The sequence below is a fragment of the Triturus cristatus genome, chromosome 5_1 (assembly GCF_964204655.1).
Source record: "Triturus cristatus chromosome 5_1, aTriCri1.1, whole genome shotgun sequence".
In the NCBI taxonomy this organism is placed as follows: Eukaryota; Metazoa; Chordata; class Amphibia; order Caudata; family Salamandridae; genus Triturus; species Triturus cristatus.
The window spans coordinates 654,101,535-654,129,449 of NC_140587.1; the positions used below are offsets into that span (position 1 = coordinate 654,101,535).

General features: G+C 44.0%; 1 protein-coding gene across 2 annotated transcripts in view; it reads right to left on the reverse strand.

Moving 5' to 3' along the window:
• Positions 1–27,080, reverse strand: part of RP1 (RP1 axonemal microtubule associated) — an 859,010-nt gene extending 831,930 nt beyond the window's left edge. For both annotated transcript variants that reach the window (XM_085605615.1, XM_085605612.1), the window contains exon 1: positions 26,955–27,080. The gene's annotated coding sequence lies outside the window, so the exon portion shown is untranslated. The remainder of the gene's footprint in view (positions 1–26,954) is intronic.
• Between the last annotated feature and the right edge of the window lie 835 nt (positions 27,081–27,915).

Here is a 27,915-nt window from a genome sequence, read left to right on the forward strand (position 1 = left end):
TGCCTAATTTGTTAAAAGGTAAGCACCAGGGCCCTACTCGAGATGCCACTGCAGCCTGAACCACCCATTGCCCCTGCCAGCGCTCCCAACAAATAGTTCCAGCACAACTACTAACCATCACACTCCTACAACTGTGACAGTTCAGAGTATTCCAGACCATCCAATGCAATAAGAATGGCGAGGGCAGCACATATTATTCATTTGAATGTGCATTGAATTATTAACCATTGTTCTTGATCTCATCTTAAAATTAGACAGACAGCACCACCTTGTGACGGCTGTCGTTAGTGCCGGTATTGAGAATTAAGTGCCGGTGCTGAGGACCAGAAAGTACTGGCTCAAATTAAGAACTGGTAATCTAATGTGTTTTTGCCGGGTTTTCTGAAGCATCATAATAATTGCTTCCTTTGTATTAGGGGGGAGGGAGCATTTTTTCCGTGAGCTGCTTGGTACATTTCCAGCTTGTGCGGAGTTAAGATGGTATGGTAGGTCCAATAGAACTATAGAAGTAGTCTGTCGCTGCCAAGGTTTTCTGCTGTAGCTGGCTGTTCTGTGGCAAAATTAACCTCCAATACTGAAAATGAAGCACATAGCTCTGCTGTCTGGTCAAACCTCAGGTGAAATAGCTCGTTGTATTTACTCCTCTAGCATTACCTGGTCTATGACTGGTTGTGCAGTGTAGACATTCTTATAATTAGAGGCTATCACTGTGTTCAATCTGTCTGGGTGTGAAGGATGTGGCCTTCTGGATGCGTGATGGCAATGATGTTCGTGTAGGGACCTTAGTATTATACGAATATAGTTAGAAGATGGGGAAAAGATCCTTGACTTGGTTCTTTTCACCCAACCTATGACACAAAAGAGGATGATTTCAACCTCTGAAGTGACCAAAAAATAAATAAAGAGCAGAGAGATAACTCAATTACTAAATGTAGTAACGGGTAGGATTTTACATGCATGTAGATCTCATCTTCTACCTTGGTATGCATCCATCAGATCTGAGAGTAAAGCTGTTCCAGCTATTCAATAAAAGCGGACTAAAAACAAACCCAATTCAAATAAGGGTTCCTTGAGCCCGAGCACCTGCACACACCGGAAACGCGTTGTCCATCAGATATTTCCACAATTTGTTCTTCACAAATTAACACCTTTATATGGATTTCTTAAGTCATTGAAGTTGAAATCTAACCCAGGAGGGCGTTGGGCTTGTCCTGACTTCGTACAGTGCTTCCTGATGCCAAAATGTAGTTCTTGATTGATAACAAGATGGTCTGACAGATCTAAGTAACATGTGGACATGGTGACAGCAAGTATACAAATATGCCATTGAATATGGCTAGTAAAAAGTAAAGCTTTGCTAATGCTGTAAATTAATGTTAGAATATACAATGGTATTTTACTGATCTTAAGCTGCCTTGGCCTAGCCCTCCATGCCAATTCATAAACAGCCATGTTCTACCTCCTGACTTTCAGGGAATTGAAGAGAAAGGAAAAGATGCAAACATTTCAGGCATGTTCATGGGGATAAGGGTTAGATCCATCAACCAATTTAGAGTCATATTTGGAGTGAAAGCAAAATAATTCTTCTCCGTTTTTACAAATCTGACACAGGGTGCTAAAACTATTAAAAAATAGAAGGCCAGACTGAATGTTTACATACAGTCTGAGATACTCTCAAAATCTACAAAATTTTATTAGAGACTAATCAAAACATAGAAAAGAAACTCAAGCTTTATCCTGGAACCTGTAAAACTTCAGAACGGAACCTAAACTGCAATTTCTTGGGAAAATGATCACAAAAGCTGCTGCTAAACAACAACTTTACCATATTTACAGAACAAACCTCTGAAGAACTTTCAATGTGGCTTCTGTCCCAAATACAGCACTGATGCCCCCCCACCTCAAACCTCAATGACACCCTAAGAATCCTGCATGAAGAGGACGGTTCCCACATGTCCTGCTGGATCTGTCGGAGGTATTCAACACCATTTCCTGTAACTCCTGAGTGAGCATTCTCTCCTCAAGAATGGACATGGATGGAAAAGAGGTATGCTATTTCCAGTCCTTCCTCTCCTCCTTACCTTCCTATTCCTGTTCTAATGTACTAATGCCACGTCTGTTCATGTTTGGAAGCATTTCACTCTGATCTAAATTACTTCAATTTTACTGTTGACCTACCAAATCTTCTATTATGATTCCATTACTGTTTTTTTTTTTAACCCATGCAATGCATGCATGTAAAGTGCTTCGCTAGCACACGTCTTGACCCGCGCTCTATGTACCAAACAGGAATGAATAAAATAAAAATGTACATACATATCATGTATTTACAGAATTCTTCTGCATGCAGGGACAGTTGCAATACGAACTCAGGTTAAAATCTAGAATGAGAGACTCGGGAAGGTGTAAGGGAAGAAGCAGACCAGAAGAAAGACCAATACCTCTTTGTTTCAAATTTAACAATGTATGAACCTATTTACCAGTGGTAGCAATCATCAGGCAATCTGCAGCATTTAAGCAACCAAGGGGTATATTCACAAGAACTTGTAATATCTACTGCAAGAGTAGCTTAACGCAACTCTCAACATCGCAGCCTATCGCGGGGAATTTACGCCGTGCCAACCAAGTATTCACAACGCAGCAGTAGCATGCGATAGTCACCAGATAACGCGTCAAATGTCAGCGTTAAAATCAACGCCACGTCGGCAAAATGCGAAACGCGAACGCATAAAATTATGCGATCAGGCCAATCGCGATACAAAAAGCTGCGAAAACCTGCGGCAGGCCTGCAAATCCCACGCGTCTGGCAGAAAAATGCACCATAAAAGCAAAAACAAACAAGACACCAGAAAGAATCCAAAGTGCATAGCAACATGGATGCACCCGGACCAAGTGCAGAGGCCAACGCGAACTCCACAACCCCCACAGACCACCAGCAAGGAGCAACGGGGACGGGACGGCCGAGGAGAAGAGGGAGAGGAAGACGGGGTGCAGTCCTCAGCAAATCAGATTAGTGTCACGGAGGTGACAGAACACTACCATCAACTGACCCACAAGTAGACCACCTGGAATGAAGTCGGAGTGCCAAGGAGGCCAATCAAGGAGGCCAAGAGGCGCTATTATGATGTAACAACCTAAACCAGGCACAAACCCGCTGCCAACCGAAAGGCTGCAATGGCGACAGGAGGTGGCAGTCCTGCGCCACAGGAGGAGCTGGAGGAAACTGAGGCCACAGTCATCAGTGTGGAGAAGGTGAAAGGAGTAGGGAGTACAGACACAGCTCGAGAGGACCTGACACAACATCAACAGGGTGAGTAACGACCAGGGACTGGGGAGATGGGCACAATGGCACACATGCACAACAAGGTGTAGCACACTGCTCACCCACAATTAGTCAGGATCATGTCCTCGATCCCCTTGGCACACTGCAGCACACACACATACCAAGAACAGCACACCCACATTGATGACAACGTGGTACAATGCGCAAATCAAACACTGCAGAAAAGAGGACACAACTGGCTCCGCACATGCACAGAAACATGCCTACTACATCTGACAGAGCAGAAAACTGTGAAATGGAAATGTACGCATACAACCTCACATCCGTCAAGTAGTCCAAATGTACACTGTCCCGCAGCAGTATTCAGCACCTCCAAACAGTTACAATGTACATTGTTATACAGTCTGCATGTAAACCAGAACAATGCGCCAACATACATGTCAACACAATGTCAACATGCATCTCTCCTTCACATTGCAGAGGGGCGCACAACACCTCCAGCAGAGCACAGAAGACAACACATCTGTAATGCCGGACAGGACCACCACACCTTCGACACCGATGCCCTACAACAGCCCATGGACATCCTACGCAACCCACCACCAGGACCCGGGCAGCCAAGCTACGTAGAGGAGAACACAGAGCCTGCAACAGACCACACAGCAGGAAGCACCCGCAAGCACAGCTGTCTCACGACACTTCTCCCACGCACACATGGCACCCCAATGCCAAGTGTCAGCATGCCAAAAGGAGGTGGCCGAACAGGTGTGGGTGGGGTCCAAACCCATGTAAGGCGAACTAGATCACATACGTTGGTGTCTATTACCTATCAGGGACCACCTACACCCCACAAAGGAGACCCACACTACCATAAAGACAAATGCAGATGCACATTCACAGTACAGAACCATGCACAGGGACACGCAAATAGCAGTCACACACCCACGTTGGCTCTGCGTACGATGGCCCAGGCCACTCCCCTTACGAATTGAGTGGGTGACGACAAAGCTACATGTCCAAGCTCTAACCCGCTGCCTGCTGTGACATGTTGGCATCCGCTGTACACAGCACAATGTAATGTCATAGGGCCCAGGGCCCTCATGCATACAAGACCACAGGGACACACACAGATATTATGTTGAACTGGCTATGGCCACGTGCGCCCGGCCCCTTTATTGGCATGGCCACATGTACAGTGACGCCTGTGCTGGATGTGTGTGGGGTGAGAGTAAGCCAGCCCGCACAGAGTGCTTGGTGCTGGCAACCACTTGAACAGTGGACACCAGTGCAACGGAAACTGAAAACACCTGCATAACAGAGTCAACTACTGAGCAACATGGAGGGAGCCGGAAAAAGTCCAGAGGACACCAAACATGCAAACAGAAGTGTCTGTGAGTTGCAGTGCACTGAGGTTGGGGCAGTACAGCTGAGCGCGCCCAGGTGAAGAAAAATTCTCGGATTGTGTCCCTTCGAGATATTCCTGATGCAGATGCAGTGGGGTGTGTTAGACCTGCACCATCTTCCTCATCAATGTCCCAGGTCTTCCACACTGCTTAAGGTGACATTGCTGCACAACCTCTCCACAGCACAAAACTCAATCAGTAACGGACGATGGCTTGTGGTGCACTGACTCAGTGGCACCTGGAGTGCCGAGCAGAGTATCAGTCTGATGATGGCATTCACAAAAGGTGGAGGTCCAGCGGGCCGGGGTACCGCATGCACACAGGATCGCAGGCAACTCCGCTCACGAGGACGGCATCGCCATCGTGGCGTGGTGATAGGCGCTGCCCTGGCAGAGTTGTTGGGCTTTGCGGAAGAGGACCACGCCCAGGGCTGCATGCTTTTTATTCACACCCCGACGCTGGCCTGGCGTACGCCGGGCCATCCCACTCCGCTCACGCTTACGGGGGGGATGTAACAGGCAACATTTCCGCGAACTCTCCCACTGGCTGGAGTGACATGGTTGTGTCCACTGTCCACTACACTCCATACACCAGAGGTGTATGTCACCATGGATATGGGTGTGTTCTGCATACTGCGGTCTGTCCAGCACATCTCCGCCAGTCTTGGCATTGTGTACTTTCCCAATCATGGTTCTCCTGCATCCTTCACACATGCCTGGTTGCCACCTCTCCCCACATTTGGCTATTGTGTGGCTGGGGTTCCATGCTGTTGATGGCTCATGTTCACGGCTTGCCCAGGTTACCATTGTGAGTTGTTCTGTCATGTCTGGTGTGTGAGCATGTTGTTTTGCATGTTGGTTGTGATTTTGTGACGTGTGCATTGCCAGAGTTGTGAGTTGCATGGTTGTGGAGTTGAGGTGAGTGGGGTGTTCATTTGAAACTTGGCAAGGGGCTGTGCATTTCCCTTGGTGCCATCCTGGGAACTCTGGTTGCTGATGGACTGTCGGAGGATGGAGGTATCATGCACACTGGCTGGGTATTTGGGCGACGACATTGATGGAGGTTCCTCGGTGTTCGGTTGGTTGCCTGCTCATTGATGTGAGATGTGTGCTTTCCGTTGCGGTGATTGTGTGCTGTGTCATCAGGGGGCACAGGTAGGACATGTATGCTATGGACTGCCCCCAACACGTGCATGCATCCAGCTATGGCATATGGTCCTTGCTTGGTCTCCAGCGGATTCTGTGCATTGTGTTGGACGTATAGGGACTGGGGTACCAGGCTGATGGTGATGTCCAGGACAGGTGTGAGGGACTTGGATGTGGCTGACTGTGAGACCCCTCTGGCTATGGTGGGTGTTGGTTGAGGGGTACCAGGGGCCAACAGGTGCAGCACAGCCTGCAGCTTTGTGTGGGGTGGGATGTTGGTTGTCCGCTGTGTTGGTGCCGTCGGCCTGTTGGGCGATGATGGGCAGGATGCGTACGATGGTTGTCCTTTTGAGCCTGTAGTGGGCAATGACATTGTCAGGTGCTGGGTCTGTGAGGCTGGTGCGTTTCCTGGGGGTCCGCTGTCTTTGTCTACGCTGCCTCTGTGGTGGTCCGGGGGGGGGGGGTTTCTGGGTGGGGGTTGGGGCCCTGGGGTGGTAGCGATGGGTGTTGTGGGCCTCTTGGGTGTCCGGGCCGCATGACCAGTGGCTTCATGGCATCTGTTGCCCTTCCGATGTGGCTGTGGGCTGGGCTCCCTTTTGTGGTGCAGGCTGTTGTCCGACTTTGCACCAGGTCTGAGCAGGTGTTAGTTTCCGGGTGCTAACGCTCCTTATCGCCTGTTTTGTGTTCCTATCGCCGATCTGGCTGGTCGTTGAGAATGTTGAGGTGTGGTGTTGTCGCGGATTTTGGCACGGGAACGCCTACTCTGCATCTCATCAGCGATAGTTGTGGGGGGTCATCTGTGGCGATGTTTTTTTGTGGCTACTATCGCGGGTAAACTGGTGCTGTGGGATGTTAACACCAGCTTGGGATTGGGGTGATAAGTTTATCGCTACTTTGGCTGCAATAAAGTGCTGTTGACTCGGCGATAGATCCTTGTGAATATGTCCCCAAGAAACTTTTGTTGAAAGAGATGGAGGAGCAGAAATCACCTGATCCACATTTGAATAAAATAAACTAGATTGGTACTTAATGGAGGAAGTTTAAGCAGTTTATGGACAAATATCAGTGCAAATTATAGCTTCTGACCCACTGGTGGTTCTTTCTGGTGTATTTCATTTAAAAACAAATACATTTTGATCTCTTAAATTGGGTCCATAATATTCAGAGGTGATTCCCATATTCCTACCCCTGGTACTCTGTTTTGTGACTGTTTTTATCATTGCCCATTTTAGCCATTTAGTCTCAGTGTCAAAAGTCCTCTGCTTGTCTTTTCACAGATTTTATGGTGCTTAAGAAGTGCTTGTCCTGTACTTCTGCTTTACTTCTGTTTGCTGAGTTTTTCTCCTCATGATCTAATTTGTAGGGGCTCTTAACAGAGCACTGCTAATCTGTTCAATGTTTTTGCAGATTTTAGAACTTTTCTTTATTTGACCGTTGACAGAAATCTTATCACATAATTATTAGGATAAGTTTCCATTTAGGTCAAGAAAATTGAGGGGTAGGGCTCAGAAGACGAACTCAAAGGGAAATATTGCAGGTTTGAGATGTTTTTAAGTGTAAGTAATATTTAGTCTGCAAAAATTGCTTTGTGGGACTCTTTTGGCGGAAGTTTGTATTGCAAAACCTTAGCTGAGGTTGATGAAAGTCTCAAGGCTCATTTTGCTTACAATAGTGCCATGGGTGCACAGTGGGCATTTGTACCTAACGTTTGTGCCTGCAGGACACTTTCATACCACAGAAGGAGACAAAAAGTTTTGCATGGCCCATAATCAAATACCTATTGCTCTGGCACACAATGTCATAGAGGATTTCCCTCAAGGCATGAGGGTATTGACCCATTCAAATGAAGAAATGCCTTTGCCTGTTCACCCGAGGCATACAACGGATGCAAGTGTATCAGCAAAGAGGCTATATGGTTGTGCGAAAACTATGTGTGAGGAAATGTGGTGTTTTATATGGTGTGTTTGTGCAACCTCACTATGTAATACACCTACCAACCCTTTTAGGTCCAGTAGGATTCGGCTGTCAAACCCTCCGCTCAACCCTGGGTAGCTGTGGCACTGAGCAGCAAGACTTACACAGAGAAACAAGTGTTAAGCATTTTTACAGCAACAACACAATTGGCGAAGAAAGCAACACGACACCCAGGAAATCTGACTCCAATTTATTAAAATAGATTGTATTTTTACAAGAATTTAGACACCACAATGAAAAAGATCCACCAGAGGGTTCTGAGATATGGATTATACAAGCAATAATAAATCAAAGCATTTTCCCTCAACCACGAACAAGTCTTGGCAAATTTAAAGAATTTGACACTTAGAATCTTTTTTCAAGAAAAACATAGGCAAGTGTCAATTCTGGTGGGGTAGAAGTACATGGGGCAACCAACTGCAGCATGGAGCTAGTCAGGGGTACCAGTAAGGTCCTTAGAAGCAGTTACCTTAAAAGAAGAAGCAGCCCTCAAGCAGGTCCAGGCACTTTATCCGCGTTGCAATGGATTCCTATGGAGTGGTCCTGATGCAAGGTATGAAGGATGCTGAAGATGCTCTAAGAATGTTGTGGATGAGACAAGTTTGACACGTATCTGCCTTCAGGAACTCCTTTGTCTATAAGATGGTGTGGGGGTTTGGGTTGCAGGGTCGATCTCACACAAGGTCCTCTCTGGTCTGACTGACGTTCTGTTGCCACTGGACTATCAGTCACCCAGTGTTGTGCTTACAGGCCAATCCTTCCTGGGTTTATAACTCATCTTCTAAGGGCTCAGAGAACTCGGGTGCCACTCTGGGCATCTGGTCTTGGTCCCTGGTGCTGCACTGTGGTGGTGGTAGTAGCTTGAAAGTCTGGGCTGCCATCTTGCCCTAGCAGGCTTCTTCAGCTGTTGTGTCCCTGTTCCATGAACAGGACCCAGTCAGCTCACCCTTGGAGTCTCTTGGCTTGGCACTGGAGACAGATTCTCCTTGAGCAGGACACAGCAAACCCAGTCTCTCCCATCAGTAGCCACCAGGTGCAGCAGGCACAGTCCTCAACAGTGCAGCCTATCTTTGAGACAAGATCCTCAGAGTCTTCATCGAATTGATCATAAGAAGCACATTGAATGCTCTCAGTTTGTATACCCCCAATGATCTTCTCATCCTTCTTTGAGACAGGGATCCGCTGTTTTATCCAAAGGTGATAACATCATCAGGTAATTTGTCCCCAATGACAAAGTTATACTGGAAGCTGAACCATAACTCAATTCAACTGAACACAGCTTACAGTTTTCCTTGGTCCTTCATCCAGGTTGGTTGAGATCTGGGTGTCATGGGTGCCCCCTTTATGCTCCAAAAAAATGTCCTCAGGGCAGGATGCCATTGGTAGCAAATAGGATACCAGGTTCCCACCCACCTGGTGACCACTTAATGTAGAGTGTGGCTTCTGGCTATCCCAGGGTGCACCATTCTGCCCACTCCCGATATGGTGAAACCCCTCTATCGGTGTTCAGACCTCCCCAACCCACCTTGGTATGTGGCTACCTCAGGGCTACACACCCCTGGGGAAACCGGTTTGGTAACTGGTTTCCCTCTCTGCTCCTTGTGCCAGCTTGGCTGCTTAAACAATGTGGCAGCACTCCCCCTAGGGTTACACATCTGCCCTTCAAAGGTGGCTTCTCCTTTGAAGCCTGCCTTTTGGCGCCAACACCCAAGTGGCATCATGTAGGAGGAAGGTAACACCTCCCTGGCCTGCAATCCCTCATTGTTCCCCTTCCTGAGAGCCATTGGCACATCTCCCATGGAGAACGGAAAGATGTCTCGTGGACTAGGCTTCATGTGTGCCCAGAAAGACCCACAGGAGTTTTAAGGGCAACAAAGTGGTAGCTTTTTAAAAGCTTCACATTGCAACAAATTAAACTAACTTCGACTTGAAATACAAGTTGGGCTTAATGTAACGAGTAATTTGATACCTCAAGGTGCTCATTTTGGTTGCACCATTTAGGAGTTAGCACAGCACAGCTGCAGGGTAAGTGTGTAATCCTGTACTTGTCATTAGGGTGACCATGTTTTCCCACAGTAAAAACTGTAGTTTTGTGTTTTTACTCTCAGGACATGCAATATTCATCTCCTACGTTGCTACCTGCCTTAGGACACAGTAGGCCTGCCAGAGTGGTGACTTACACAGATGTGCAGCAGGAGGAGTAGTGGCTTTGCCATTGCTTACAATTGCAAAGTTGAAAAGCAGTGAATGACTGCTCTGCCAGTCTACAGTGGCAGATTGGGGGATTTATATGTGGGGGAACCTCCAGGGTGGCACAACCAGCGCTGCAAACCCTGGGCTACCCCTGTAACTTACACACCCCGGGCACAAGGGTACCCTATACTAGGGACTTACAGGTAAGTTAGCCATTTTCAATTGAGTAGAGCCAATTGGACATACACCTTAGGGTCAGGATACTGTCACTGAGGTCTGGTTAGCAGGCCTCAGTGCACTCCCATGGTCGAAAAACCAGCAGCATCAGTTAAAAAACTTGGGGGTGACCATGCAAAAAATAGACCAGGTAACCTTTCAAAGTGGCATACAGTTAGTTGCTGATTGCACCATCCAAAATTGACCCTACAAATCGAAGGCAAGTGTACCAGACATAAAAGACAGAGTAGTGGTTTGAAATCGCTGTTGAGTATTTTACTGCTGTGGGCCCTTCATCTCAGGTATAAAATCTCTTAAGGAACACTGACACCTTTGTTTTTATAATGCAATGCAGTCCTGAACTGTGCTGGGTGCACTGAATGAGGAAGTGCGGACCAGAACAGTGCACCATGTTTGGCAATATGAAGCTATAAATTTCTGATTAAGAGCTCTGAGGCAGTTGGTTTAATAACCACTGTTATCATAGCTAAAAAGTCTGTGGTTTGAAGGATGGCATTGTTGAGAGAGTGCACTATGGCCTCTGGTGAAGTGAGATGTTTCCAAAGTAAAGCAATCAGTGCACACAGCAAATGGCCAATGAAAATATGCCCTTGATATGGTTGTTAGGAATGTTATGTTGAACTGGACTGAGTAAGTAAGAGAATTTGATACTCTTATTGAAGACGGTTCCCAAGAGGGCATTAATGTATCTAGCCACATTACCGCCAGCATGAATGGGCATTGTATCTTCTCTTATTGGACTGCAATATTTTCAAAACCTGCTGAATCACTTAGAGAACAGCAAGACACAGTTCACCAGCATATATGGCTGAAAAACTCAACACATCAGTTAGTGAATGGCACGTCATGAAAGTGCTTGAAATTTGGAAGCTCAGCAAGTGAAATAACTGAAGTCAAGCTTTTTCTCTAGCTGGACCATGGATCTGGAGCAATATTTTCCCTCAAGTAAGGTTTGCACTATTACTCCTACGAGTCAAAAAGAATCTTTAGGCCAATATCTACCTGAACAGTCGCATCTCCTTACACCAATCACCCAGACACACCTCAACGCTGCAAGACTCCTATTTGCGCACATCCCACACATACACAGAACCAGATCAGGAGGATGAGCGTTCTCTTACATCGTTCTTAAAGCATGAAATGACCTCCCATTACCCAGCAGAGCCTCCTCTCTTCTTAAATTCCACAAGAAGATGCAAACCTGGCTTTTCACATAACCAACCTTCCATTAGGAGTGATAGGCACACACACCTGCGGCAGGTGATAGTGTATTTTAGAACATATCTGCAATGAGCACTTCCTTGACCCATGGATAAAATCTCAAAGTCCCTTAAACCCCACAAAAGCATCCACCTCCCTCTGACTCAGTCACAATTGTCCACAAATCTATATACTTTTTTTCTCAGCTAAAGTAAGTATTTTTGCTTCCCAGCTAGTTTTGCTCTGTATATGAATGCCACTTCATACATAATAAACCTTCTTTGATTGGCTGAGTGACGGAAGGATAGTCTGAGGTACTCCTCTTTACACACTTGATGGCATTGCATGATATAGATTCCAATCTTGGAAACCTGGGACAGGATTACTGGTGCTGGCTAGTGTGCTGGATCCTGTACTTCATAACAAACTGCAGGCAACAAGAAAATGAGCAATGCCAGGCACGGTCTCTGTCTTATCAGCATTTCTTTTCAATATTTATACATCACCTTTTCCAGGGGTTATTTTCCTGCACCAACTACAATTTCAAAAGTTTGCTGATATACATCTGAGAATCAAAAGCAACAAAGAATACCACTCTAAGATTGCAAATTGCCACAAGCATATATTTGTTTGGATGAAAGCTTATTTCATATTCCCTCATAGCTCTAAAACAGAGATCTTGGCCACAGGAAACCTCAACTCTCCAATGGAACGGAGCATTGCTCCTTAAAGGTAGGAGTGTAAAGAATCTTCGTGGCCGGTCGACCATTAGATGTCTTTCAATAAACAGATAACTTTTGTAATCAAGAACATCAACCTCTAACTGTTCAGACTGAGAGGAACACTTTCAACTGACCACAAGATCAAACTCACATGAACCCAAATATTTTTATGATTAGGCTAAATTCATATAATTCTGATACTCTGGAGATCACAATATCAAGCATTGAGACTATATGCACTTAAGGGAATACTTTTACCCTTACTTCTGTCTTCAAGGAACTGCACTGGCTCTCCAGTAAACTAAGAATTAAATTCAAAGTCAGTGTATACAAATCCTTTCAAGTATATGGTCCTTCTTATCTCTGTAACTTCACCGCTAATGTAAACCAGGAAACAACCTGAGGCCAAGCAGCACCAGACCTCCAATAGTCCCACAGGCAGATGAAAGCAGCATGTGGAAAACTGTGAGAGCACAGGGGTTGCTTTTTGGAATTCCTTGCACCACATCCTTCAAGTCTCCGTCAAACTTTCCTCCTCGAAAAAGTACTGAAGAAAAAGTTATTCAATGAAACCTATGACCATGAGCAGACACTATTCAGAACCATCCATCCCCCCTTTTTATTATAGCGCTCCTCGCAGTCCTTTCGCTCACAGTGCAGCTGCCCCCAATATCCATCTCACATAAGCACCCCTAACAGGTGCCCATTTCAGTCTTTAAGCCAACTGTTTACACTGTAAATTTCATCTCTCTCCTACTCGAAGTGCAAAGTTGTCTTGGCAATATGTTAGTGAATTACAAATAAATTAAACAAGCATTTACAATGCAATAGGTCTCACATTTACATGAGTTTAAGCTATTGGCATTGTAAATGACAATGCCTTTTATATTCGGCTTTAAAAACTAAAACATAAATAAAAGGTATTGTCATTTACAATGCCAATAGCTCAACCTCGCGTAAATGCGAGACCTATTGCATTGCAAATGCTTGTTTAGCTTGTTAACAAAAAAATATATTTTGAGAAAGAGTTTATAAAAAATGGCTTCTATATGTACAGATATATGTAATAGAAGTAATTGTATGCATTGTCAGATTAATGCGGTAGCACAGTGGGTAAATGTAATAATTATAGCTACAGCATGTATGCTTTTTTGAGCAGCGGTATCAAAGCCATATAATATGTGTGTATGGAAATGGTTTATTTTCTTAGGTATGGTATGATAGAGAATAGAAGACTAAATGTGTGTAAGAAGGGTGCAACTGTTATGTAAAGGCATGTGGTATATTAACGTGTTTGAAAATAGGGTATGTAATGGTGAAGCTTTTTTTTAGATGTGGTAGGGGTTTAAAGGCATGCTGGGAAAGTTTTTTTAAAGTATAATTGAAAATCTATTGGAGTGTATTACGAAGAGGTAATCTGATGTCTTTTTGTCGTAATGTTTGTAAACAGGCTGGTATAATAGAGCTGTTATGTTAAAGATGTGTGCGTGTGCAATGATAACTGTTGGACATTAAGGTATGCACTCTAAAAAATCTGTAGTGGCAAAATATTGGCTAACGGAAAATGTAAAAATAAAAGAAACATCAAATGTGTAAGTAGCACGGTAGTACAATATAAAGATAGGTGGCAGTAGAGAGTGCAAAGCAGAGAGACAGATCGAGCAAGTGGAGAAACATGAGGAGAGGTGGCAGCAGAAAGTGTGTAGTAAGAGATAGACACGATGAATGAAGAATATGAGGATAAGTGGTAAGTTAGAATGTAGGGCAAAAGGGAGAGAATATTGTACTGGTGCGTGTTTTGGCAGCAAAAGCGAAAAAATGCAATGTAAGTACTATGTGGCAGAAAATAAAACATGAGGGACCTAATAAAGACAAAAAAAGGGAGTAAGCAACGAGGTGTAAGGAAAGTTACACTGTATGCATATGATTAAGTGGGAGGAGAGAGTGCGGGACAGAGAGATAAGTATAAAGTTTTTTGAATATTTGTGAGACAACGTTATACGTTCTGGGAGTTGTTGTGTTTTCTTTCTATTGAACCAGCTGGACTAGCATGCCGGATATGGTAATTGAACTGACATACCGGATAACAAGTCCCGTACCAGAAACCTGATGTCCTAACAACATGGAGTAACGCGCAAGCAGGGTAGCAACCCTAGATTATTTTTATAGGAGACTACTCCTTGCTCTGCTCGGTTTACAACTGTAGTTACTCACAAGCACTTATATGAAAATAACTATTAGGACAGAGTACGTGAAAAACATAAGGATAACTGTTAGGACAGAGTGCAGGATAGACAAATAGGTACAATGATTAAAGAACATAAGGGTAAGTGGCAAAGCAGAGTGTGGAGCCGAGGGACTGGGCACAAGAGAATAACATGAGGATAAGTGGCAAAGAGAGTGCAAGGCAGAGGGACAGGCACAGGGAGTGAAAAACATAGGGAGGGTGAAGTGAGCATGGAAGCAATGGCCGAACTGTATTTGGTAGCAGGAGAAAGTGGGAGGACTTGTGATGTTTTTTTCTATTGAACCAGCTGGACTAGCATGTCAGATAAAGTAGTAGAACAGACACACCAGATAACAAGCCCGTAGTAGAAACATGATGTCCTAACAGAATAGAGTAAGGCGCAAGCAAGGTAGCAACCCTAGATTATATTTATAGGCGAGTAATTTTTGCAATGCGTCCTGTTTACATCTTTAGTTACTCAAGAGCACTTTATTAACCCCCTCTCTTCAGTCGCATTGTAGACATTGAAGGAAAGGACTGAAGGCCACCAGTACACCCATCGTTATTTTTACGATACATAAAATTTATAAAAAGGGTGCCTTTGCGGGAGCTATCTTGGTAATGTTTTAAGTGAGCTCATGAAGTGTTAGCGTTCCAGTGCTCCCCTAAGCGTGAGGCCTAAGGCTGAGTATGATTTCACGGTGACTCCGTTGTAAGTTGCGCACAAGTGCGGCATGCGCTGAGCCGTTTTGTAGGTCTCGAGCCTCTTTAAGAAGGTGGCAGGACAGAGTGCGAGGCAGAGAGACAAGCATAGCGAGTGTAGAAAATAAGTGTAACTGTGAGCTGCCGCCTCTGATGCAGGAAACCAGGTCTCGAGCCTCGAGGTCGCGTCCACATCCTGTGATTCTGGGCAAATCACTTAATCTCCCCGTGCCTGAATGTGTAATGTAAATACGGTGCTATGTAAAGCGCTCCAATACCTTCGGGTCGAGTTTGCGCTATATAAATATAAGACAACAAAGCAGAGTAACAGCCATGGGGAGTGAAAAGCATGAGGAAAAGTGGTAAGAGAGGGTGCAGGACACAGTGACAGGGACGCTAATTGAAACATGCAGCCGCGAAAGTGATTGTGATCGCGATCAAACATCAAAGCGGCCGCCAAAGTGAAAGTAATTGCGTCAAGCGCGGCGCGTGTGCCCGCGCACATGCACTGTAGCGCTAGGCTGGCCTGGTAGCACTTTTTGGAGCCCTCTCAATAAGTCTCGCCAGACCAGCGCATGCGCTGGGTCAGGCGAGACCTAAAAACAAGTACATAACTAGAACTCTAAAGGCAAGTGAACAAAGTGTGTAACTTTTCTTGGAACCAAAGAAAAACTCCGCCCCTAGCCCCCATAAATTTAGAGGGTGTTCCCTCCACATTCCCAATTTGGAAATAGATTAATTTAGGTCCATGTTATCCAAATACATCAAGGGTATCTCCCTCCCCATCCCCACACACTGGATATCGATTTATTCCCACCCTTAACATGTGTAAACCTTCTACTAGATCAAGTTTGGGAATGCCTCCAAACTTTGCAAATAACGGCAAACTGCAAGTTTTCAAATTATTTTTCAAGGCACCCCCAACACACACACACACACACACTAAAATGCCAACTCCACACCACCGAGAGGTTTGCTCCACCATAAAATTACTCCATGATTAAACCAAGTTGCAAGTGGGAATTCAGGGCTTTTGTAAACACTGCATCCAACCTGTTGAGCGGCTAAATGAATCTTAGTTACGCAAATGGCTTTGGTAGTTACATCCTGAGGCAAACAAATGGAAATATCTGACAATTGACTGATTATCCGTCCCTTAGTTTCTTGGCGTCAGTTTGTATCTGGAAAATGCCCAAACAATATGCACTTCGCTGGACTGTTGATTAATGAATATGGGGTTTCTAAGGACTCAGTGTCTGATAATCAGTCTTTACCCAATAGCCATGATATGTAGGCTGGAAAACAAATATCAACACACACCGAGTCAGCATTGCCATGGTGCCTGCGATGAATGGGCCAGGCTGCAGTTTCAGGCAGGCTTAGTTGCGAAAGGGGCTTTATTAAAACAAGAAGCAATTGGCAAACAGATGTGTTTGCCTTTCTAAGTCAGAGAACAAATATACAAATAAAGCCTCGCAGTAAAAGAACGCCGTAGAGTCCTCTGCTGTGAACCTTGGAACTACATTACAAAAGCGTAGGAATATTTATTTCCAGTTCAGTTCATGTCTTCAGGTATTTGTTGATTCCTCCAAACAGAGTACTCTGTTATTCACAAATTACAAAACATTACAATACTTTCAAAGTATAATTCTGTTCTTTACAAACACAATCACCACTCATTTCGCCGCATTCCCAAATAGTGACGTCACACATTGTAAGAAATTGTCGGAATCGATTTTCAAATTTCCCAAACGCTATTAGCATGAATAGCAGCGCCAATTTCTAATTAATTAGTTGGTAAAGAAGGCATACGTTAATCGGTGTCATTCCAATCGAATGAACTTGTCAGATACTATTTTAAAGTACACTTACATTCCGGCAGATATATGCCTCCTTTATCCAAATCACAGTTGTCAACATGAGGTACTATATGAAGTATAGTCAGATATCTAACTAAGGAGACAACGAATTAAACGTAGGGTTCCACTGATGGATCAGCTACATCAAACTTCGGAGTCAGGAAAGGGTATAATTAGGGGGTTGTGAAGTTGCAAAAATACACTTAAGTACACAAAACGTAAATCCATCTTTTAATGCTATATTTTAGCTCAAAATGTGTCCTTTTGCCAATTTTTGACAAGATCATGCATTTGGGGCTAAAAAAATAGCATGAAAAACACAATTTCTGCGAACAGCCACTTGTGCTTTGGTTGCTTACTCTGTTCTCACCCCTTGTGCTATAATTGTTCTGCTAATGGCACTGTAATTATACATTGGGATGTAATGGTGTAGTTTCAGGAAACTTCTGTAACAAGCATTACACAAAATACTCAAAATTATTCTTATGTAATCTAAAATTCTCACACACGGTTTTTTAAGGTCATGTGGAGATGGAGAACTCTTTTGAAGTTATTATGGGAAATACTGCTATATCCACTTTCAGCATCAAATGGCATTCACACAGTGCCTTCTTAAGGATTTGGGAGTCCTGAGCCTGCCATATTTTATGGCCCCTGGATCAGAAAAACTTTGAATTATTTTCCCATTTTTAGATTCGTAAAGCCCTTACGATGCCAAACAATGCTACTATAACTCAACCGCACAGGAAGGGACAAAACGCAGAAGTTTTCCTGTTATCTGCCAGCCAACATGTACTAAAATAATAGTTTGAAAAAGCATTGACTACACTATTGATTTTTGTACTTGGATTTTTTTTTTTTTATCTTTGAGCAACAACATTTTAGAAGACAGTGTCAGACCAGCCTTTCTTCCCATCCTATGAAAAGAAGACACAGGGTGATTTGGTGGACGTTTAGTGAAACAGTGTACAATCTGCAAAATAAGGTTAGGGCAATAATTTTAATCCATGGAAATCTTTGCCGATGTAACAAAAATGTGTACATCTATTGTTATGAGTTAATCATAACAGTTCATAGACCAGTGAATATCAATGAGTGGGGCCAGCTACTAAAATGTGCCATTCTGCTATATTTGGTGAGTCATCACTCATAGAATGTTATAAACACTTTATAAAACAAACAGCTCTATAGTAATAGATCCAAACATTAGTCCGTGGTAGAACTGTTCTTTGCTTATTTAGGACTTTGGTGGTGTCAGTGGTTTCGCGGGGATGGCACGAGTTTTGGGTGTGGCAGTCTCCCCCGCTCTTACAGCTACGTGCAGAAAAAAGTCTAGCTATGCCACTGAGTGCTCTTTCGCAAAATCGTACAAAACTTTCCAAAAACACATACAAGCATGTCTGTTTGAAGGTGATTACTGCCAAGGGAGAAATTAAACTGAATGCCAGTCTTCAGTCTGCATGAAGACACATGAAAAATACACTGATCATCAACATGGAGCAGTCACAAAGGAAACAATTACCTTTACTGCTGAAGTCAAGAGCAGATCTGCATATACAACCTGCCTAAAACACTATTACAGAATGAAAACTGATAGCACAAGTAAAATGTGCCATGACATGACAGAGCGCAGGTACAAATTAGGTGGTAAGCAGAGGCTGATAATATGTTTGGCCAAATTATTTAGCTAGGTCCAGTATCCAATTGCAAAGAGAGTTTAGAAACTGGCTCAGTTTCTGATTCCCTAGGGATACAAAACACGTTTCAGATGTCAGCCGAGTCCGGACACAAATACCCCTGCTACCCATATTGCCAAAATGGATCCATTTCTAGGGTGAAAACGTAATGTGTCCATGGTGTGTTTTAGGGACTTTTAGGAATGCTCGGTGGTAGGAATTTTGTGGATCCCTGTAGAATCTGTAACTTTCTCTCACAGAAATTAGAGGGAAAATGTGTGATTTTAGTCAAACTTTGAGGTTTGCAGGGCATTATGGGTAAGTAAATATAGTGGAATCCATCCTGAGTCCCCTGGGTGTCAAGTTTTCAGAGATGTCTTGGTTTAGTTAGTTTTCCTTGATGGTGGTTGACTCAGGAACAAATACCACTACTACCCATATCACCATAGTGGGCCGATTATGATGGCAAACACTTGGGTGCCGATTCCGATCCTGGAAAAACCGGGTATGAACCGTCGGTCGGAGTATTTTCTCCGTCCGACTCGTACCCGGGAAAAAAACATTACAAACATGCAAGTATGATTTGCACGGAAACGCCATTTCCGTACGAACCGTAAAAAACACCGACCGACGAAAATATCCATACAAATGTGATCCGGGAAAGCGCCGACGTGACGTCGGGACGCATGCAGCCTGCGTTTCACGAACCAGGAAGTACGAATCGCACCCACAGCAGTCCGGACGGCAATATTTTTCCGGCACCCAAAAAGTGCCGGGAAAGCGAAGTACGCCGCGAAACGACCAGATTAGGGGGCCCGGTACGCGACGTACCCCCCCCCAGCCCCCGTGATTACGCGCCGAACCCCCCCAGCCCCCGTGAGTATGCGCCAAACCCCCCCCCAGCCCCCGTGAGTACGCGCCGAACCCCCCCAGCACCCGTGAGTACATGCCGAACCCCCCCAGCCCCCGTGAGTACGCGCCGAACCCCCCAGCCCCTGTAAGTACGCGCCTAACCCCCCCAGCCCCCGTGAGCACGCGTCGAACCCCCCCAGCCCCCGTGAGTACGCACCGTACGCCCACCTGTGAATGTACACCAGTGTACGTGCGCACCGTACCCCCACCCGTGTATGTACACCAGTGTACGTGCGCACCGTACCCCCACCACCCCATGTATGTACACCAGTGTACGTGCGCACCGTACCCCCACCCGTGTATGTACACCAGTGTACGTGCGCACCGTACCCCCACCCGTGTATGTACACCAGTGTACGTGCGCACCGTACCCCCACCAGTGTATGTACACCAGTGTACGTGCGCACCGTACCCCCACCCGTGTATGTACGGCGCGAACCCCCAGCGTGCTCGGACTTCACTTTTCACATTTGTACGTAAAATCGTCCGGGGATGTGTCGGACACTTTTTCCGACCCGAGGACGTGTGGGGAAATTTTCCCAATGCGATTCGTATGGACTTTTTCCCATGCGAATCGTACTTGGCAGTTTGTACGCTACTTGTACGATTCGTACGGTAAAAAGACCGGACACGAGTCGTACGGGGAAAAATTTTCCAGGATCGGAATCGGCACCTTGATGTCTCCATGTTGCATTATAGAACATGGGAAACAGGCCCAGTCACACAAATGGGTTATTGTTTTTTCCCAGAAGTTGTTTGGGAGTTGCAGTCCAATATGTGTTATTATCAGATGTATTTCTTTTCATTTTGGGCTTCTAAATGTAAGCTATTATGTGCAAGAAAGAACTAATTTTGCAACCTACTTTCTGACTCACATGATAGTATGGGTAACCCCAAAGCCAGAGTCATCGAAGTAACCACTACTAAACTCAGTATCTTAGGCACATTTAAAACATGTACAAGTTTGCTTCATACACATTTTTCTTTAATTGGATTTTAATACAGGAATTGCTGCATCAAGGGTACAAAATCAAATAATATAGGCTTCAGCTATACAGTTGGCTCTAGATAGGATTTTTTGGACAACCAAGAAACATTCTATACCCCTGCGACCAGAAGAGACTGACAGACGTAATGGTATATTGCTTTTGTAAATTGGCCATTGGAGCAAAAAGTTACATATGAGAATGTTGTCACATTTCTATTTCTTCCTTTTTATTATTATTATTCAGTTCAATGATTAGATTCTTTTCGAAAACCATGAGCATTTGACAGAAATTACACCTTGCTAAATTTGGAATTTTGTCTACTTTTCACAAATGTATAGCATTCTGGGTTCACCCATGGGTTTCACACTGTGTCCTTCACAAACTCTAGAAACCACAAAAACAGAAAAATCAAGTATCACTTAGAAAATAAACAAAAACTGTGGTAAAAAATGTTTTTATAGGTCATCTTGTTCCTAGAAGCTAGGAAATGGTGACCCTAACAGAACACACTTGTTGTTGCTGCTATTTTTAAAATAAAGCCCATAAAATTTCTTGCACAACACTTTATGCAATTTTTCTAAAAATAAACATTATATTCTGGCTATTTACTCGATGTTCCCTGGGGGGAGTCCACCCACCCTGGATACCTTTAGAATCACCCTATATGTTGGTCATAAAGAAGCAAATTTGGCCTGGATAACTTTTAAGAAAAAAATTATGAAAATTTATGTGAAAAGTGCCCTCAACATTAAAAAAAAATACCTCATCACTGGGTGTGGTAAAGCCTTAACAGTCAAGGGGTTAGTTAGACACTTCAGTAAATTAATTTTGATAACTTCAATGACTTCATCAAAATAAATTGCAAACAACTACTCCAAATTTGAAGGTAATTGATTCATTAACAATTGAATGATTATGAAGTAAATATCGACTGCATAAACATCAAGCCCAGAATTTTATTTTGGAACACCTATGGCACATTTCCTCATATTCCATCTGAATATCATTAAATACATTTTATACTACAATAACAATGTTGGAAAAATATCGAGGACCAAAATATCAACAAGGTAAGAACACAGGGTTAAGTATAGGTTTATTGTACTTAACGCCACACATATGTATGTGGACAATATATATACACTTCTTCAATGTATGTAGATGTGGAATTAAGAACAGTAAATCTGCGCTTAACAATATGCACTTAACTTCTCAACATTTTAACCCTAAATATTTTGCCCACTATTATTATGGTAACACAATATTCCTGCGCGTTCCGATAGTATGAGGAATCAGCCTTTGGGAAAGAGTTTGCAATGGCCGCATATTAGAGAGATGCCAACTACCTGCCACTTAAAGCGCTTTGATGCCTTGTTAAGTGTATGAAGCACTATATAAATGTGATTGCTTATCAACTGCAAAGATCTGTTGTATGGTATATGCAATAATTTGCAGTGAATGATGCAAGTGCTATGAAGGCAAAACTAAGGGCCCTTGGCAAAGTCAATAGGTCTCGCCTGCTTTTTTGGTTTTCTTTCATTCATATCTAAAACCAAGAGGCCTACCCATGCATTTGGACAAATGACAGCCCTTGGGGAATATTTGTTTCATACAGTAAAAAACAAAGCATTCCAAGATGATCCTTCTTCATGCATAACATACACACATGCACAGTAACCTTCTTGTAATCCTTCTTCTTATGCTTCATGAAAAGTGATTCCAAAATGGTTGCCACGTGTGCACACATGGCGGTCATCTTTAAATTTTTTTATGGGTTTAAGAAAAAAACGTTCCAAGATCTTGGAATAGTTTTTTAAAAGCCTAAATAAAAAACATCGCAAGTTAACCACCATGCCTGCGTGAATGCAGACACAGGGCACACCCTCCAGCATTTTACAATTTCGCGATTTAAAAAAAAAAAAGGCAAATTTGACAATTTTGTAATAAGGCTACGCTTTTCAAAAAAGTGCTTTCACAATTTGATGAATCCGACGGCATGAGACCATTGCATGCTGTTACAAATATGAACACACCATTCCATGTACACAGTCTAGCCCAGGGGTCCTCAACCTTCTTTGTAGTGAGAGCTGCTTCTGATAATGGAAAATCATTTTGAGCTACTGAAGGCTAAGAAACTCGCATATTGCTACCAGATACCCCCACACTCAGCATTATTGACTTTAAGCCTAAAGTTCATAGTTCCAGATACTATGGTTTAAACAAAATACTTTGACTAGGGGCTCTATGACAGGGCTGCCATCTCTGTCTCTGAGTGTGCTCTTTGGGGGATGTATGAACATGTGTGCGTATGAATGAGATCTATGTATATGGGTGACTGGGAGCTTGCATCGTATGTACTTGTGGCAGAGACATACCTTTCCCCATATGTGGCAAGGTTACATGTATAACATAAACATGAACCATTTTTGTAAATGGGAGAAATGTACAGTGCAAAAAAAAATTCTGCAAATATTTTCATAATATGGAGTTTCAGTTATAAATATAGCACCATGCCTACCAGCCACTGGCAGCAAGAGGCCTGCTGTGAGTACAGGTGACACTTTGAAATGGGACAAAAGGAAACTGAAGAGTTAACTTTATGTTTATATAGATTTCATGAAACTTATCATTTAAATGTTCTCCCATTTTCAAGTGTCACATTTAAAAACACTAGGTATCTTTCTCGCAGTGGTCTATAAATATGGTGCCACATTTATAACAGAAACAATACAGCCATTTGTTTCAATGGGAGGAATTTAAAGTGAAGAAACATGGTTCAATAAACATTAGAATGTAACTGGCTTAACTGAAAGTAGAGAACAACATTACAACCTAGGGCCAAATTAGGATGTTGGTAGCAAAGCCTCTGACCACAGGTCAGAGGCTTTCCGACCGTCATCCTTAGTTTGACTTCCGACTGCCATATTAGATTTATGGCAGTCAGAATTCAAACCGGCCAGTAAATTCTGTCTGGCTTCCGACAGGCTCACAGAGCCCATTAGCCAGTCGGAAACCAAAACATAATCTCTTACGGATGGCGTTTCCGCTGTCAGGATTATGATGTTGGTTTCCGACAGGCTTTCCATGTCGGGCTTTTCGACATAGAAAGCCTGTTGGAAAGCGGCTTTGGGGCCCCTTAGCAGGCCCTCCTTTCTACCGCAGCCTCCGGTTGTAAATTTACAGAAACTTTTTTTTTTATTTAGCACTTCGTGCAATGCCACAAATATCCAATTTAGTGTACTCGACCATGGAACCCTGAGAGGTACGCCTGTCCGTGTCGAGAAGTATAACTTGCACAAGTATATTATATTCTGATTTGACCAGCAATGCCCTACCATCAGCTCTCACCTTTCCCCATCTCATTACATGCCTTGGAGACTAATTTCACACTGTCAAAGCTGCGTCTTGATCAGTGTAAAACTGGTGTATGCAAGACCTTAAATTAATTTTAACCAGGGGTGTCTAGCATAGATCCATGGTGACCAGATTCATGCAACTGTGTCTGGATATAAAATTACATCCACTGACTATAAGGTGGACTAATTAATGTCTTCAGTTTTTTGGGAAATCAAGCATGGATCTTGCTCGACTGGACACACATTGGACACCCCTTATCTCAAATAATAACTAGCAACGGCTGCCATCCACAGGGTTACCCATCTGGTTCAGCGTGGCCATTTCCAGGCTGAAACCGAGTCTACAATTTTTCAATACAGTAACACATGCACTCAGAATTTAGATGCAGAAGCAAATACTAACAGGTTGTGGCGGATTTCCTTAGATGTCCCCACAGACTATACAATTCAGTGCACATATTTGTATTTTACATGAGCGGGACTGGGCAAGAGAAGTGATCAGAACTCCAATCACAGGGCTAAAGGCAAGGCCATCCTAACTCATGTTAGGGAGGTAAATCTACGGAGATCTGTCAGAGCAATTTCCGCCAGAGATGGCCTGAGGTATGCCTCATAATTGTAACGGACAAGCTGCTGCAGTCTTTTATATATTTGAGTTTGTAGGGCCTTCGTGGCCTTCCAACCAGTGGCCCCAATCCATGCCTGATTTTTGGGGAATATCCACACAATAAATTTAGACACAGTAAATCCAAACAGTTGATGGACATAGTGATTATCCTGAAATTCCGATATTGAGTCCACCCTCCTGGGCCTAAGCTGGGCAGGCGTGGTATAGAAACTACAACTAGTCTACAGGCCCAAACTATGTGCTTCTGGATGCAGGGGGCGGGGTCCTTCCAGCCAGGAAGATACCCGTTTATGCAAACTAAGGGCCTGAGTACGATCTTGGCGGACGGGATATCCGTCACGTTTGTAATGGAGTATCCAATCTGCCAAGATCGTAGTCAGGCCCTAAATCTTGCATGAATTTCAATTATTGGGTTTTGCAATGTAGTGATCAAGCCCACACAGGTAGAAGTGTTTCAAAGAGGTTTATTCAAGATAGTTGTAAGATCACAATCAGGACCAGATCAAGACCCCACCAGGAGCCGCCAGCATGCTGCTCAGCCCAGCCAACTGTGTCTATTTGGCTCCCAACATTCCATGGTATGTCATTACACCAAGATTCCATTGGCAGGGCAAGAATAGCATTAGAGTCAAGATACAACATGCAACTTTGTGTAATTTGGTTTGTCCTACACTTTTCACATAATTCTTGCACACCGGAGGCCAGTTGGAGCAGAAAGTCACACAAACCGCCCAAGGCGATCTCACATGATTTTTGTACCAATGAGCACTCCTTGATTAATTTGCACACAACCACCAAAGCGTAATCTGTGTGACAGGAATAATGTTCATGAGAAATGTGCATCATGCAAGTCAAGACGTGCACACACCTAGTCCTCTCCTCTGCAACTACTCAACAGCCTAGCATGGAAAGAGCTTATACAGGGGTGCGGGTAGGGGGGAATTGCAGAATAGCAAAATAAAGTGCTGCAAAAATGCCACAAAAATCCCAAATTTGTGCGGCAAATGTCCCTATTTGTGATGCACAATTTGCTAATCCATCCCGCAATATCCTGGGGGGGGGGGGGTCTGACAGGGCAAAGCATGGGTGGCCATCTTTGAATGGTTAAACAACAATTCAAAGATGGCTCTACCAATAGAGCAGCGGATGGCTGACAGAGTAGGATACAGCTCATCCAATAAAAACAGTGAGGCCAAAATGCTCCTTACAGCATAAACACAAGAGTACAGGGGAATACCATTAAATCATGAGCAAGTAACTGAATTAAACAAAAAAAAATGGAATCGAATCATGAGCAAAGGGCAAACCCGAAGCCCACTCTGAGACTATATTTTATACAATAGCTGTGTTGCCAGCGTAGGTGAGACCTAACAATGTGTTCATCAAACTTCTGAGGTACTGTAGCCTTCCTGAAGCAATTCAAAGACGTTTGGCTGCCCACTAAGTCAGTGCAGAGTTCTTACATTGCGGTAGCTTTGCACTTGAAAGTGTGCTGCTGATGCTTCACAGGGGAAGTGGCAGGCAGGCGAGAAGTGAGAGAAAAAATAAACTAGCAGTTTGGCAAACAAACACAGCCCGACTGGTGAGGTATGCCTGGGAGCAGATAAGAGAGCACACAATGTTTGACAGCTCCAAAAGTTGCAACCAGTACCGTGATAATTGTCCTATTATTTTATGGTGAAAATGAAGTATACAATACAGTTTACAGCCAAATTGAACCAGACGACACAATGTGACCACCAAATACATATCGGCAGAACGTGGCTAGAGAACTTACACTCGAGCAGCAGGAAATCCCACGTAGAATGAATCTCCTAAGTCATTTTGTGCTAGAACCGTATCCAAGTGACACCAAGGGGATACATGTTGGTGCTCATGAAGGCCTAAGTTGGCCACAAACGGTAGGTCACAAATGCACTTCCAACACGTTGTGTCTAGGCACCAGCTGCATCCCGGAGAGGGAAGCCTGAAGGTTCAAGGTAGTGTCAACGGGGTTTGACTATTCACAAAATGATCTAACCTAACCATGCAGTAAGTGTGCTGCCATTTTATTAAAAAAATAATAGAACCTAATGTGATTTGTAATTCTGTAACGACATAATGTTATACAAATAAAGAGTGAGTTGACAAAGTATTTAAACAGTGAAAATACAGCAGTAATCCCAATGCAGCCTCAGCCTCCAAAAGAGTTGCTGGTGAACGGTAGCCGTGCTTCGTATTCTATATGCGCTCGTTAGGAACTTCAAATCACTTGTAAAAACATTACAGAAATAACAAGATGGGTAAACGAATGATGCCACCTGCTAGCTATGTTTCAAAGCAAACCAACAGGGTAAATGATATAACCACACGAGTTAATCTAAGAAATGAGCATTTTTTATCTGCCGCATTTTTGTGCAGTAAAAAGTTCTCCAGTGGCACTGGCGTGCCGAAAGCGGCAGTCTTTACCTCGGTGTCGTGGACACTCTTCCAATGCAGAAGAGAAAAGCGGAGTAGAAAGTCAGTGATAAAACACAGAGTCTATTAATTTGCGACGCATCGGCCGGCGCTGCTGTCCACCTCTGCGTCTCCTGGGAAGGCTGCACGCGCGCTGTCTGGTCTGCTGAAAGGAGGAGCCGGCGTTGTTGGTTCATTCCTGACACAGGTAACTCCTTTAGCAACAGTAAACAGCGCGCTCAGCATCCACACCCAGGCAGGGCAGGGCAATGCGCGGTGTCTGTTGTTCACCTCGCTGAGATACCGCGAATCAACGGCTACAAGCCAAGGAGTCTTTCAACATCTTCCGTCAAAGACAAATATTGTCACGTTTTCTGACACATTCACTCGGGCTCGAATGGGCCCTTTCCAACGGTCAGTTAAAGATCCACAGGCGCGCATGAAGACGCTCAAGGTCCGTTCCTAAATAAAAATCAAAAACGGTTTGCTAGAAAACAACGGAAAATATTGAGTACACGAGCGCCTGTCTGGCAAGGGATATACTTCAATGCACTTGGGGGTATATTCACAAGAACGTGTGATAACTACCGCAAGAGTAGCGTAACACAACATTCAATATTGTAGCCCATTGCAGGAAAATGACCCTGTGTCAACGTGGAATTCACAACACGGAGGTAGCATGTGATAGTCCTCCGAAAACGCGGCCTATGTCCGCGATACAACCACCCCTCGGAGACAAAAACACAAACCACAACACCAGAAAACTCGCGATGAACCCATCCCCGAGGAGGAAAGCAGGGATAAGCACCGCCCGGACTGCGAAACACACGGCAGGCGGAAATAAGCACAACCAAAGCCTGAAAAAGTAAGACAGACCAAGCAGAAGACAACAGCCAACCACAATGGAGGCAACCTGAGCCAGTAGACAACCCTACCAAACCCATTGGCAACAAAACATCGTACATGGCAGCCC